The 12337-nt window shown below is 46.9% G+C and overlaps 3 non-coding genes across 3 annotated transcripts; all 3 read left to right on the top strand.

The window, feature by feature from the left end:
• Positions 1-2099: 2099 nt before the first annotated feature.
• Positions 2100-2218, top strand: LOC130125679 (5S ribosomal RNA). The gene has a single exon (XR_008811528.1). It is a non-coding gene; the product is annotated as a 5S ribosomal RNA (ribosomal RNA).
• A 6909-nt stretch (positions 2219-9127) lies between these two features.
• On the top strand, positions 9128-9246 carry LOC130125680 (5S ribosomal RNA). Its single transcript, XR_008811529.1, has one exon. It is a non-coding gene; the product is annotated as a 5S ribosomal RNA (ribosomal RNA).
• Positions 9247-9855: 609 nt separating this feature from the next.
• Positions 9856-9974, top strand: LOC130125615 (5S ribosomal RNA). The gene has a single exon (XR_008811487.1). It is a non-coding gene; the product is annotated as a 5S ribosomal RNA (ribosomal RNA).
• Positions 9975-12337: the final 2363 nt, after the last annotated feature.

Genomic DNA, 12337 nt, shown 5'->3' on the forward strand with positions numbered 1-12337 from the left:
GCAAAAAAAGGGCGTTCAGGATCAAAACTGTGCAAAAATATCTGTGTGACTCCACAGCCCACGGCTGGAAAAGCCTGATGGCTTACTTCATAAACAAGGTATTTCACATAGGTGATTTTGTGCTGCTGATGCAACTAAAGCGACCGATGATGGCGGGGCTTCCAGGTTTCTATAGAGAAGTCCTGTCCGCTCACGCGGAATTTCTAAAGCATATAGACTATGCATGTGACTCGGTAAACGTCATCAGAGAAATGCCAATCTTTCTAAATAAGAAAATTCAAAAGACAGGTAAGCTTCTATGTAATAATGACATGTTAAGAGCAGGTTTGGTCCAGTTGAAGGACGTCATGTATGAACTGATGCCGGGTTTTCTCCCCCCCCAAGCCATATATGACAGTATAAAGGAGATAAACTATGAGGCCAAAATTACGGAGACAACAAGCTATTATAACGACTTAAAGGAAAGCATCCCAAAAGAATGGCGGACAACCATAGAGCGGAGAGTGGTACAGAACAGAGAGGGGAAGCTCCCAGCCATGTTGGTGGAGCAAGGAGGAGAGTGGAGGAGTATACACAGGTTGACAAGCAAACAGATCTATGGAAAGTTTCTGGCACAGGCGTCGCAACGTCCGACCTCTCTGCCGTTCTGGGGCAAAGTTATGCCCAATTTGAATGTGGGACAAATCTGGGGACAATGGAGGGTGAGAGGGAACAGCATTGAGGCAGAAGACAACGACTACAAAATCCGACACAACAAAGTGTTCACTAACGTTATTCTGCACCAATTTGACAAGGGGGTCGGCAGGGAGTGCGACGTCTGTGGCCTGCTGCCTGAAACACTATTGCACATGTACCGCCACTGCTCGGAGCTGGCGAGCTTCTTTGAAACCCTGAAAAAGTGCTTAGTCAACAAACTGGGATTAATTTGGGACAGCGGGGATTCGTGGGATGTATTCTTTGTGTTTGGAGTGTGGGAGAAGAGCAGGGTGAAGAACGCAGCGCTGTGCAAATTCCTCTTAAGTCACGCCCGGTGGGCCGTCAAATCACGTCGGAACATTGCGCACTTTGAACGCAGAATCATCCCGGTTTGGAACATTTTCAAAAACATGGTCAAAAAACAAACACATTACAGACTGACGCACGGCGATGCGGACTTCACCCGGCTCTTCATCAGAGACAGCCATCTCCTCTCCCTCAACAGGAGGGGGGAGATTGTGTGGAACTGGTGAGGGAGGGAGGGAGGGAGGGAGGGGAGGAAAAAGTCTGAAATAATGTGAACGGAAAATGATGATTATTGGAAGTGTAAATATAAACAGAGTTAAAGACGCGTTACGGTTTTCTTTTAACTTTCTCTGTTATGTTTTATTGAAGTTAAGGGGAGGATGGGATCATTCTGTTTAATGTGGAATGTGTGTCATTTAAAATCTCAAAGTGGTATTTTAATGTCACTTTCTTTTAAAAACACAGTCTAAGGTTTGTTCAAAAGGGCTGATTTGTTTCATTTTCTGTTCTGATTCCAAAGCGCTGATTTAAGTTGATGATTTGGAAAGCATGGCTTTATTTTATGTATAAAGAGAGACGGATACTATCTTGTGTAAGCGAAACAAAGTGTAAAACAAATGTAACAATGTGGAATTGATGGACTTTACATGCAATCAAAAATGTATTTTTGTTCCCAAAAATATATTTTCATAATAAAAGACAAAAAAAAAAAAAAAAAAAAAAATAACGCCCGATCTCGTCCGATCTCGGAAGCCAAGCAGGGCCGGGCCTGGTTAGTACTTGGATGGGAGACCGCCTGGGAATACCAGGTGCTGTAAGCCTTTTATCCCCCCGCCCCAACTATAATCCACAAAGCAAACGTATAGGAAAAACCAGACATACATTTTGGTCAAAGATCACTACAAGCTACTCAATGGCCACCTCTTATGTTTTAGTCTTATTCTTAAACTTAACACTTGACTCTTTCCACAGCAAACGCAATAAGATGTCACGTAGCTGGTCATAAACGCAGAAACTGGTGAAATAAGCTGATCGCAGAAAGAAGAAGCGCGGAGGCCGAATTATATATAAAAGAGCGGCACGGTGCCGGCTCAATGGCTTACGGCCATACCACTCTGATAACGCCCGATCTCGTCCGATCTCGGAAGCCAAGCAGGGTCGGGCCTGGTTAGTACTTGGATGGGAGACCGCCTGGGAATACCAGGTGCTGTAAGCCTTTTATCCCCCCGCCCCAACTATGATCCACAAAGCAAACGTATAGGAAAAGCCAGACATACATTTTGGTCAAATATCACTACAAGCTACTCAATGGCCACCTCTTATGTTTTAGTCTTATTCTGTCACAGTCTCTCGCCCTTGACATCAAAGCGATCGCCCTTGACACCTGCTGACCCCCCCCCTTCACCGCGGTACACCAGTTGGCCATCAAAGGAATCGCCGCTCTCCCTTGACATCAAAGCGATCGCCATCACCCTTAAAAAGCCTCCACTGTGAACCAGTCTGCGCTGGAACGTCGCCTTTCATGGACTTCTGCCTGCCCGCCTGCCTACCAGCCACTGAGCGAACTCCTGCTCTACCCCTGAGATCGGTTACTTCCATAAAGACTTGATTTCTTCCCTTACCTGGTTGTCCCGTCTGCTTTTGGGTTCTTTCCTGACACGTGACATATTCTTACACTTAACACTTGACTCTTTCCACAGCAAACGCAATAAGATGTCACGTAGCTGGTCATAAACGCAGAAACTGGTGAAATAAGCTGATAGCAGAAAGAAGAAGCGCGGAGGCCGAATTATATATAAAAGAGCGGCACGGTGCCGGCTCAACGGCTTACGGCCATACCACTCTGATAACTTCCGGGTTGGCGTGGTGGCGGCGGAGCGGACGAAAAAGACATTAAATCGACGGGGAAACGAGAGCAGTCTCTGAAAATCACGTTTCTAACTCCCCCCCAGCAGCTTTCTGCTGCACGGGGGAAACTTTTGTGGCTTTAGAAGCACGAAAATGGCACAGACGGCAAGGACACTCGGACCGGACAAGACTTACGACGACGGGCAGACGGACAAACAAAATGGAGGTATAGCGGCGGAAACAAAGAAGCCCCAGCAGGACGCGAATCCGACTGAGGCAGAAAGCGTGATGGAGAAGGGGGAGAGAGGAGAATTTGTGGTGGTGGAGAGTCGAGCGGAGAAACGAAAAGAGAGACGAGGTGGAGGGGCCACAGCAATGGGGTTGGTGAAAGAGACGGCGGTCGCAGCGGAAGCGGCGGGGAGGGAGGGGGAAGGGAGAGAGATGGATAGAGACCTGGTGGTTAATGTGGACGTGGAGGGAGAAGACAAAATCTCCATGATGGAGCTTCTGCGTGCGGTTGACAACACGTGTGGGAGAGTATTGGGCTGCAGGTCGAAAAGCGACAAGCGATGGGAGCTCACGATGAGTAACCCGAAAGGGAAAACAAGACTGCTGGACGGCTTCAAGATTAGAAACTCCAGAGTGGTGGCATCGGAAGTTACGAGGGACACCAGGATCGTCTCCTTTTTGAACCTTCCCCTGTATGTCACAGACAATCAAATTGTTACTAAACTGAAGCAGTGGGGCGTGGAGCCGGTGTCTCCTATCAAGCGGAGGAAGTGGGCCGGGACGGACGTTTTTGACGGGACGAGATTCCTCAAAGTCCGTTTCAATGAAAATGTCTCCTCTTTACCTTACAGCACCAAATTTGAGACGCTGGAAGGGATTGAATACTTCAGAGTGCTGCACGATAATCAATCTAAAGTTTGCAGGCTGTGCCTCCAGCCCGGACACATCCTACGGGAGTGCCCGGAGTTCAAGTGCTTCAAGTGCGGGGAGATCGGACACTACGCACGAGAATGCGCAGCCATGCCTGGAGCAGATCCCAAAGAGGAGACAGAGAGGGACACCGGCGAGGGAGTGGAGGACGGGGCAGAAGAGACGGAGACAGGAAATCATCCTGATGGCATTGCGACTGATGGCGAAGCAGAGGGGCCCCAGTCAGCTGCACGCCATGAGATGGAGGAGGAGAGCGAGGTCGAGGAGGAAGAGGAGGAGGAGGAGAAAAGAGGAAGCGGCGGTTTGACTGCGGCCTCTGAGAGGGTGGGGAGGATGCCGACGAGCGTCTCCACTCTGGCGCACGGGTCGCTGAGGGGTCAGGCTGTAACAACATCAGGGGACAGGAGCCGCAGCAACCAGAGGGAGGGCAGTTCGGCCAGCCTTGCGTCCTTGCCTTGCGGGCAGCCGGGGCAGAGAGGGCCTCTACACGGGCAGGGGAGTGAGAGACGACAGCCGAACCCTAAGGCTTCGGAATGGGATGGAGTTAGTAAGGGGAGGGAAGAGGGAACAAGCAGAAAGGGCAAGACTAAGAGGGGTAAATAATAATGGACTGAAAAGGGTGTGCATCATGTTTTTTGTTTGGGGATTATTTTTCTCTGTCTTTCCCACTCACCATGGTCAAAATAGCATCATTCAACGTACGTGGACTACGTGACATGGACAAGTTCACTAAAGTCGTAAAAATGTGTGATGCAGAAATAATCTGTCTCCAAGAAACCCACTGGGACACTGACTGTGAAACTCAGTGCAAGAAAAGGTGGCCTGGATCCTACTTTTCAAGCCATGGGACTCAGCGGGCACGAGGAGTAAGCATCATGGTGAGTAGCCACATTGAGGCTGATGCCACTCTAATAGACAAAGACATTGGGGGGAGGTGGGTTAAAGTGGGCTTTGTTTTTGAAGACACTGTCTACAAATTACTGAACATTTATGCGCCCAACCACGAGGGGGACAGGTCTTCTTTCTTTCGAGAATTGAATATCATAGCTAAAGACTGTGACATCATAGTTGGGGATTTCAATGTCAAGATGAGCAGGCTTGACATTAGCGATAACGGTAGCTATAAACACGACTGTTCTAGAGCGGCCCTGAATCTGTTTATGGCCAAGAATAATTTCTGTGATTTATGGAGAACCAGAAATCCCATAACACGAGAGTACTCGAGAGTACAGCCACAAATGGACACTGTACGGCAAAGTCGGATTGATTTTTGTTTAGTCAAGAAACCGCAGATCGACCTTTTCGATACTGTGCGCTATTGTTTAAATTTCATTAGTGATCATGCCATCCTGCGTGTGGGAATGGGGGGGTAAAAGGAGGGGGAGGGGGGGAGGCGTGTGGCACCTTAATGCTAGCCTGCTGAACAGAAGGGATTATGTTGAATGCATCTCTAAAGTGATCTCATTTGAATGTTCACAGCCTGAGTTTGGGGAAAATATCATAGAGGGGTGGGAGAAATTAAAAGTGAGAATTAAACAAAAAAGTATTCAGTTTGCGAAAAGATTGAACTTTAAAACTAGAGAAAAAGAAAGATCATTAAGAAATACAATTGCTAAATTAAATGCACAACCGGTTGTCAATGTTGAAAGGCTTGTGAATATTCAAAATGAAATAAATGAAATTGAAAGGATAAAATGTGAAGGTGCTATAGTGAGGAGCCGTGCTCAATATGCAGTAGAAGGGGAGAAAAGTACAGCTTTTTTCCTCAACTTGGAAAAAAGGAAACAAAATCAGTGTTATTTGCAAGAAATCAAAAATAAAGAAGGTAAAGTAGTGACCAATTTCGTAGACATTCTGGAAACAGTACAAACTTTTTATAGTGACTTGTTTAAAACTGAGAGTTCAGACATACAAGCTACAAATGACATATTGGAAGAGATGACTGCTAAATTAAATGATGAGGATAAATCAGCGTGTGAACAGGAAATAACTGAGGAAGATATAGAGTGTGCAATAAATCAAATGATGTCAAATAAAAGCCCAGGTAGTGATGGGTTGACGGCAAACTTCTATAAAGCTTTCTGCAACACGCTCAAACCAACACTACTGAAATTGTATAAAACAATGGAAAAAGAACAGAAGGTACCGGAGTCAATGACTCTAGGCTTGATCACTTTAATTTTTAAGAAAGGGGAGAAGAATAAACTAACAAATTATAGGCCCATTACTCTGTTGAACAATGACTACAAAATACTAATGAAAATATTGGCAAACAGAGTCAAACAAATATTACATACAATAATAGAAGCCACCCAGGCTTATAGTGTGCCAGGGAGAGAAGTCACTGACACAGTACGCACCATAAGAGATGTGGTGGAGTATTTAAAAGAGACAGATCAAGCAGGTGTCCTTCTGGCCATTGACTTCAATAAAGCCTTTGACCGAGTAGAGCATCAATTTATGTTTAATGTACTGGAGAAGGTAGGTTTTGGAGACAGATTTCTAACTTGGGTAAAATTATTATATAGCAAAGCTACAGGTAAGGTCAAATGCAACGGTGCAACCACTGATGCGTTTCCTCTGGAAAGGTCGGTCAGACAAGGCTGTCCACTATCCTCAATCCTGTACACAATAATAGCAGAGCCACTAGGAATTCTATTAAAACAAGACAAGGGTATTAGAGGTATTGAGTTACCAGGGGGAGGATCCTGTGTCGTCCAGCAATTTGCTGATGACACCACCCTAACAGTAAAGGACATGGCAAGCATAGAGAGAGCAATGGCAGTAATAAACATGTACGGTCGAGCCTCTGGCTCCCGCATAAATGTAGGTAAGTCAGAAATCATGTTCATTAACATGGCTGAGCCTCAGCAGGAGACCACACCTTTTAAAATACAAAGCAAGCATATAAAAATTCTAGGTACCTACATCGGTAAAGATGTAGTGGCAGCTCGTGATCTGTCATGGACGGAAATTATTAGTAAAATAGAAAAATGTCTAAATTATTGGAAACTGAGAGACCTAAAACTCAAAGGTAGAGTAGTGGTTCTAAACAACTTAATATTGTCAAAACTAAACTATACATTAGCAGTTATAGAACTACCCTTATGGGTATTAAACAGAATAAATGAAATTATAACCAATTTTTTGTGGAGGGCAAAAGTAAGTAAAATAGCACGAAAAACATTAATAAGTAAGTACAGAGAGGGAGGACTTCAATTAGTAGATATAGAAAGCAAAAAAAGGGCGTTCAGGATCAAAACTGTGCAAAAATATCTGTGTGACTCCACAGCCCACGGCTGGAAAAGCCTGATGGCTTACTTCATAAACAAGGTATTTCACATAGGCGATTTTGTGCTGCTGATGCAACTAAAGCGACCGATGATGGCGGGGCTTCCAGGTTTCTATAGAGAAGTCCTGTCCGCTCACGCGGAATTTCTAAAGCATATAGACTATGCATGTGACTCGGTAAACGTCATCAGAGAAATGCCAATCTTTCTAAATAAGAAAATTCAAAAGACAGGTAAGCTTCTATGTAATAATGACATGTTAACAGCAGGTTTGGTCCAGTTGAAGGACGTCATGTATGAACTGATGCCGGGTTTTCTCCCCCCCCAAGCCATATATGACAGTATAAAGGAGATAAACTATGAGGCCAAAATTACGGAGACAACAAGCTATTATAACGACTTAAAGGAAAGCATCCCAAAAGAATGGCGGACAACCATAGAGCGGAGAGTGGTACAGAACAGAGAGGGGGAGCTCCCAGCCATGTTGGTGGAGCAAGGAGGAGAGTGGAGGAGTATACACAGATTGACAAGCAAACAGATCTATGGAAAGTTTCTGGCACAGGCGTCGCAACGTCCGACCTCTCTGCCGTTCTGGGGCAAAGTTATGCCCAATTTGAATGTGGGACAAATCTGGGGACAATGGAGGGTGAGAGGGAACAGCATTGAGGCAGAAGACAACGACTACAAAATCCGACACAACAAAGTGTTCACTAACGTTATTCTGCACCAATTTGACAAGGGGGTCGGCAGGGAGTGCGACGTCTGTGGCCTGCTGCCTGAAACACTATTGCACATGTACCGCCACTGCTCGGAGCTGGCGAGCTTCTTTGAAACCCTGAAAAAGTGCTTAGTCAACAAACTGGGATTAATTTGGGACAGCGGGGATTCGTGGGATGTATTCTTTGTGTTTGGAGTGTGGGAGAAGAGCAGGGTGAAGAACGCAGCGCTGTGCAAATTCCTCTTAAGTCACGCCCGGTGGGCCGTCAAATCACGTCGGAACATTGCGCACTTTGAACGCAGAATCATCCCGGTTTGGAACATTTTCAAAAACATGGTCAAAAAACAAACACATTACAGACTGACGCACGGCGATGCGGACTTCACCCGGCTCTTCATCAGAGACAGCCATCTCCTCTCCCTCAACAGGAGGGGGGAGATTGTGTGGAACTGGTGAGGGAGGGAGGGAGGGAGGGAGGGAGGGGAGGGAAAAAGTCTGAAATGATGTGAACGGAAAATGATGATTATTGGAAGTGTAAATATAAACAAAGTTAAAGACGCGTTACGGTTTTCTTTTAACTTTCTCTGTTATGTTTTATTGAAGTTAAGGGGAGGATGGGATCATTCTGTTTAATGTGGAATGTGTGTCATTTAAAATCTCAAAGTGGTGTTTTAATGTCACTTTCTTTTAAAAACACAGTCTAAGGTTTGTTCAAAAGGGCTGATTTGTTTCATTTTCTGTTCTGATTCCAAAGCGCTGATTTAAGTTGATGATTTGGAAAGCATGGCTTTATTTTATGTATAAAGAGAGACGGATACTATCTTGTGTAAGCGAAACAAAGTGTAAAACAAATGTAACAATGTGGAATTGATGGACAATACATGCAATCAAAAATGTATTTTTGTTCCCAAAAATATATTTTCATAATAAAAGACAAAAAAAAAAAAAAAAAAAAAATAACGCCCGATCTCGTCCGATCTCGGAAGCCAAGCAGGGTCGGGCCTGGTTAGTACTTGGATGGGAGACCGCCTGGGAATACCAGGTGCTGTAAGCCTTTTATCCCCCCGCCCCAACTATAATCCACAAAGCAAACGTATAGGAAAAACCAGACATACATTTTGGTCAAAGATCACTACAAGCTACTCAATGGCCACCTCTTATGTTTTAGTCTTATTCTTAAACTTAACACTTGACTCTTTCCACAACAAACGCAATAAGATGTCACGTAGCTGGTCATAAACGCAGAAACTGGTGAAATAAGCTGATCGCAGAAAGAAGAAGCGCGGAGGCCGAATTATATATAAAAGAGCGGCACGGTGCCGGCTCAATGGCTTACGGCCATACCACTCTGATAACGCCCGATCTCGTCCGATCTCGGAAGCCAAGCAGGGTCGGGCCTGGTTAGTACTTGGATGGGAGACCGCCTGGGAATACCAGGTGCTGTAAGCCTTTTATCCCCCCGCCCCAACTATGATCCACAAAGCAAACGTATAGGAAAAGCCAGACATACATTTTGGTCAAAGATCACTACAAGCTACTCAATGGCCACCTCTTATGTTTTAGTCTTATTCTGTCACAATCTCTCGCCCTTGACATCAAAGCGATCGCCCTTGACACCTGCTGACCCCCCCCCCTTCACCGCGGTACACCAGTTGGCCATCAAAGGAATCGCCGCTCTCCCTTGACATCAAAGCGATCGCCATCACCCTTAAAAAGCCTCCACTGTGAACCAGTCTGCGCTGGAACGTCGCCTTTCATGGACTTCTGCCTGCCCGCCTGCCTACCAGCCACTGAGCGAACTCCTACTCTACCCCTGAGATCGGTTACTTCCATAAAGATTGATTTCTTCCCTTACCTGGTTGTCCCGTCTGCTTTTGGGTTCTTTCCTGACACGTGACATATTCTTACACTTAACACTTGACTCTTTCCACAGCAAACGCAATAAGATGTCACGTAGCTGGTCATAAACGCAGAAACTGGTGAAATAAGCTGATAGCAGAAAGAAGAAGCGCGGAGGCCGAATTATATATAAAAGAGCGGCACGGTGCCGGCTCAACGGTTTACGGCCATACCACTCTGATAACGCCCGATCTCGTCCGATCTCGGAAGCCAAGCAGGGTCGGGCCTGGTTAGTACTTGGATGGGAGACCGCCTGGGAATACCAGGTGCTGTAAGCCTTTTATCCCCCCGCCCCAACTATAATCCACAAAGCAAACGTATAGGAAAAATCAGACATACATTTTGGTCAAAGATCACTACAAGCTACTCAATGGCCACCTCTTATGTTTTAGTCTTATTCTTAAACTTAACACTTGACTCTTTCCACAGCAAACGCAATAAGATGTCACGTAGCTGGTCATAAACGCAGAAACTGGTGAAATAAGCTGATCGCAGAAAGAAGAAGCGCGGAGGCCGAATTATATATAAAAGAGCGGCACGGTGCCGGCTCAATGGCTTACGGCCATACCACTCTGATAACGCCCGGGTTGGCGTGGTGGCGGCGGAGCGGACGAAAAAGACATTAAATCGACGGGGAAACGAGAGCAGTCTCTGAAAATAACGTTTCTAACATCCCCCCAGCAGCTTTCTGCTGCACGGGGGAAACTTTTGTGGCTTTAGAAGCACGAAAATGGCACAGACGGCAAGGACACTCGGACCGGACAAGACTTACGACGACGGGCAGACGGACAAACAAAATGGACGTATAGCGGCGGAAACAAAGAAGCCCCAGCAGGACGCGAATCCGACTGAGGCAGAAAGCGTGATGGAGAAGGGGGAGAGAGGAGAATTTGTGGTGGTGGAGAGTCGAGCGGAGAAACGAAAAGAGAGACGAGGTGGAGGGGCCACAGCAATGGGGTTGGTGAAAGAGACGGCGGTCGCAGCGGAAGCGGCGGGGAGGGAGGGGGAAGGGAGAGAGATGGATAGAGACCTGGTGGTTAATGTGGACGTGGAGGGAGAAGACAAAATCTCCATGATGGAGCTTCTGCGTGCGGTTGACAACACGTGTGGGAGAGTATTGGGCTGCAGGTCGAAAAGCGACAAGCGATGGGAGCTCACGATGAGTAACCCGAAAGGGAAAACAAGACTGCTGGACGGCTTCAAGATTAGAAACTCCAGAGTGGTGGCATCGGAAGTTACGAGGGACACCAGGATCGTCTCCTTTTTGAACCTTCCCCTGTATGTCACAGACAATCAAATTGTTACTAAACTGAAGCAGTGGGGCGTGGAGCCGGTGTCTCCTATCAAGCGGAGGAAGTGGGCCGGGACGGACGTTTTTGACGGGACGAGATTCCTCAAAGTCCGTTTCAATGAAAATGTCTCCTCTTTACCTTACAGCACCAAATTTGAGACGCTGGAAGGGATTGAATACTTCAGAGTGCTGCACGATAATCAATCTAAAGTTTGCAGGCTGTGCCTCCAGCCCGGACACATCCTACGGGAGTGCCCGGAGTTCAAGTGCTTCAAGTGCGGGGAGATCGGACACTACGCACGAGAATGCGCAGCCATGCCTGGAGCAGATCCCAAAGAGGAGACAGAGAGGGACACCGGCGAGGGAGTGGAGGACGGGGCAGAAGAGACGGAGACAGGAAATCATCCTGATGGCATTGCGACTGATGGCGAAGCAGAGGGGCCCCAGTCAGCTGCACGCCATGAGATGGAGGAGGAGAGCGAGGTCGAGGAGGAAGAGGAGGAGGAGGAGAAAAGAGGAAGCGGCGGTTTGACTGCGGCCTCTGAGAGGGTGGGGAGGATGCCGACGAGCGTCTCCACTCTGGCGCACGGGTCGCTGAGGGGTCAGGCTGTAACAACATCAGGGGACAGGAGCCGCAGCAACCAGAGGGAGGGCAGTTCGGCCAGCCTTGCGTCCTTGCCTTGCGGGCAGCCGGGGCAGAGAGGGCCTCTACACGGGCAGGGGAGTGAGAGACGACAGCCGAACCCTAAGGCTTCGGAATGGGATGGAGTTAGTAAGGGGAGGGAAGAGGGAACAAGCAGAAAGGGCAAGACTAAGAGGGGTAAATAATAATGGACTGAAAAGGGTGTGCATCATGTTTTTTGTTTGGGGATTATTTTTCTCTGTCTTTCCCACTCACCATGGTCAAAATAGCATCATTCAACGTACGTGGACTACGTGACATGGACAAGTTCACTAAAGTCGTAAAAATGTGTGATGCAGAAATAATCTGTCTCCAAGAAACCCACTGGGACACTGACTGTGAAACTCAGTGCAAGAAAAGGTGGCCTGGATCCTACTTTTCAAGCCATGGGACTCAGCGGGCACGAGGAGTAAGCATCATGGTGAGTAGCCACATTGAGGCTGATGCCACTCTAATAGACAAAGACATTGGGGGGAGGTGGGTTAAAGTGGGCTTTGTTTTTGAAGACACTGTCTACAAATTACTGAACATTTATGCGCCCAACCACGAGGGGGACAGGTCTTCTTTCTTTCGAGAATTGAATATCATAGCTAAAGACTGTGACATCATAGTTGGGGATTTCAATGTCAAGATGAGCAGGCTTGACATTAGCGATAACGGTAGCTATA

This window comes from Lampris incognitus, chromosome 15 (genome assembly GCF_029633865.1).
Source record: "Lampris incognitus isolate fLamInc1 chromosome 15, fLamInc1.hap2, whole genome shotgun sequence".
NCBI classification, from domain to species: Eukaryota; Metazoa; Chordata; class Actinopteri; order Lampriformes; family Lampridae; genus Lampris; species Lampris incognitus.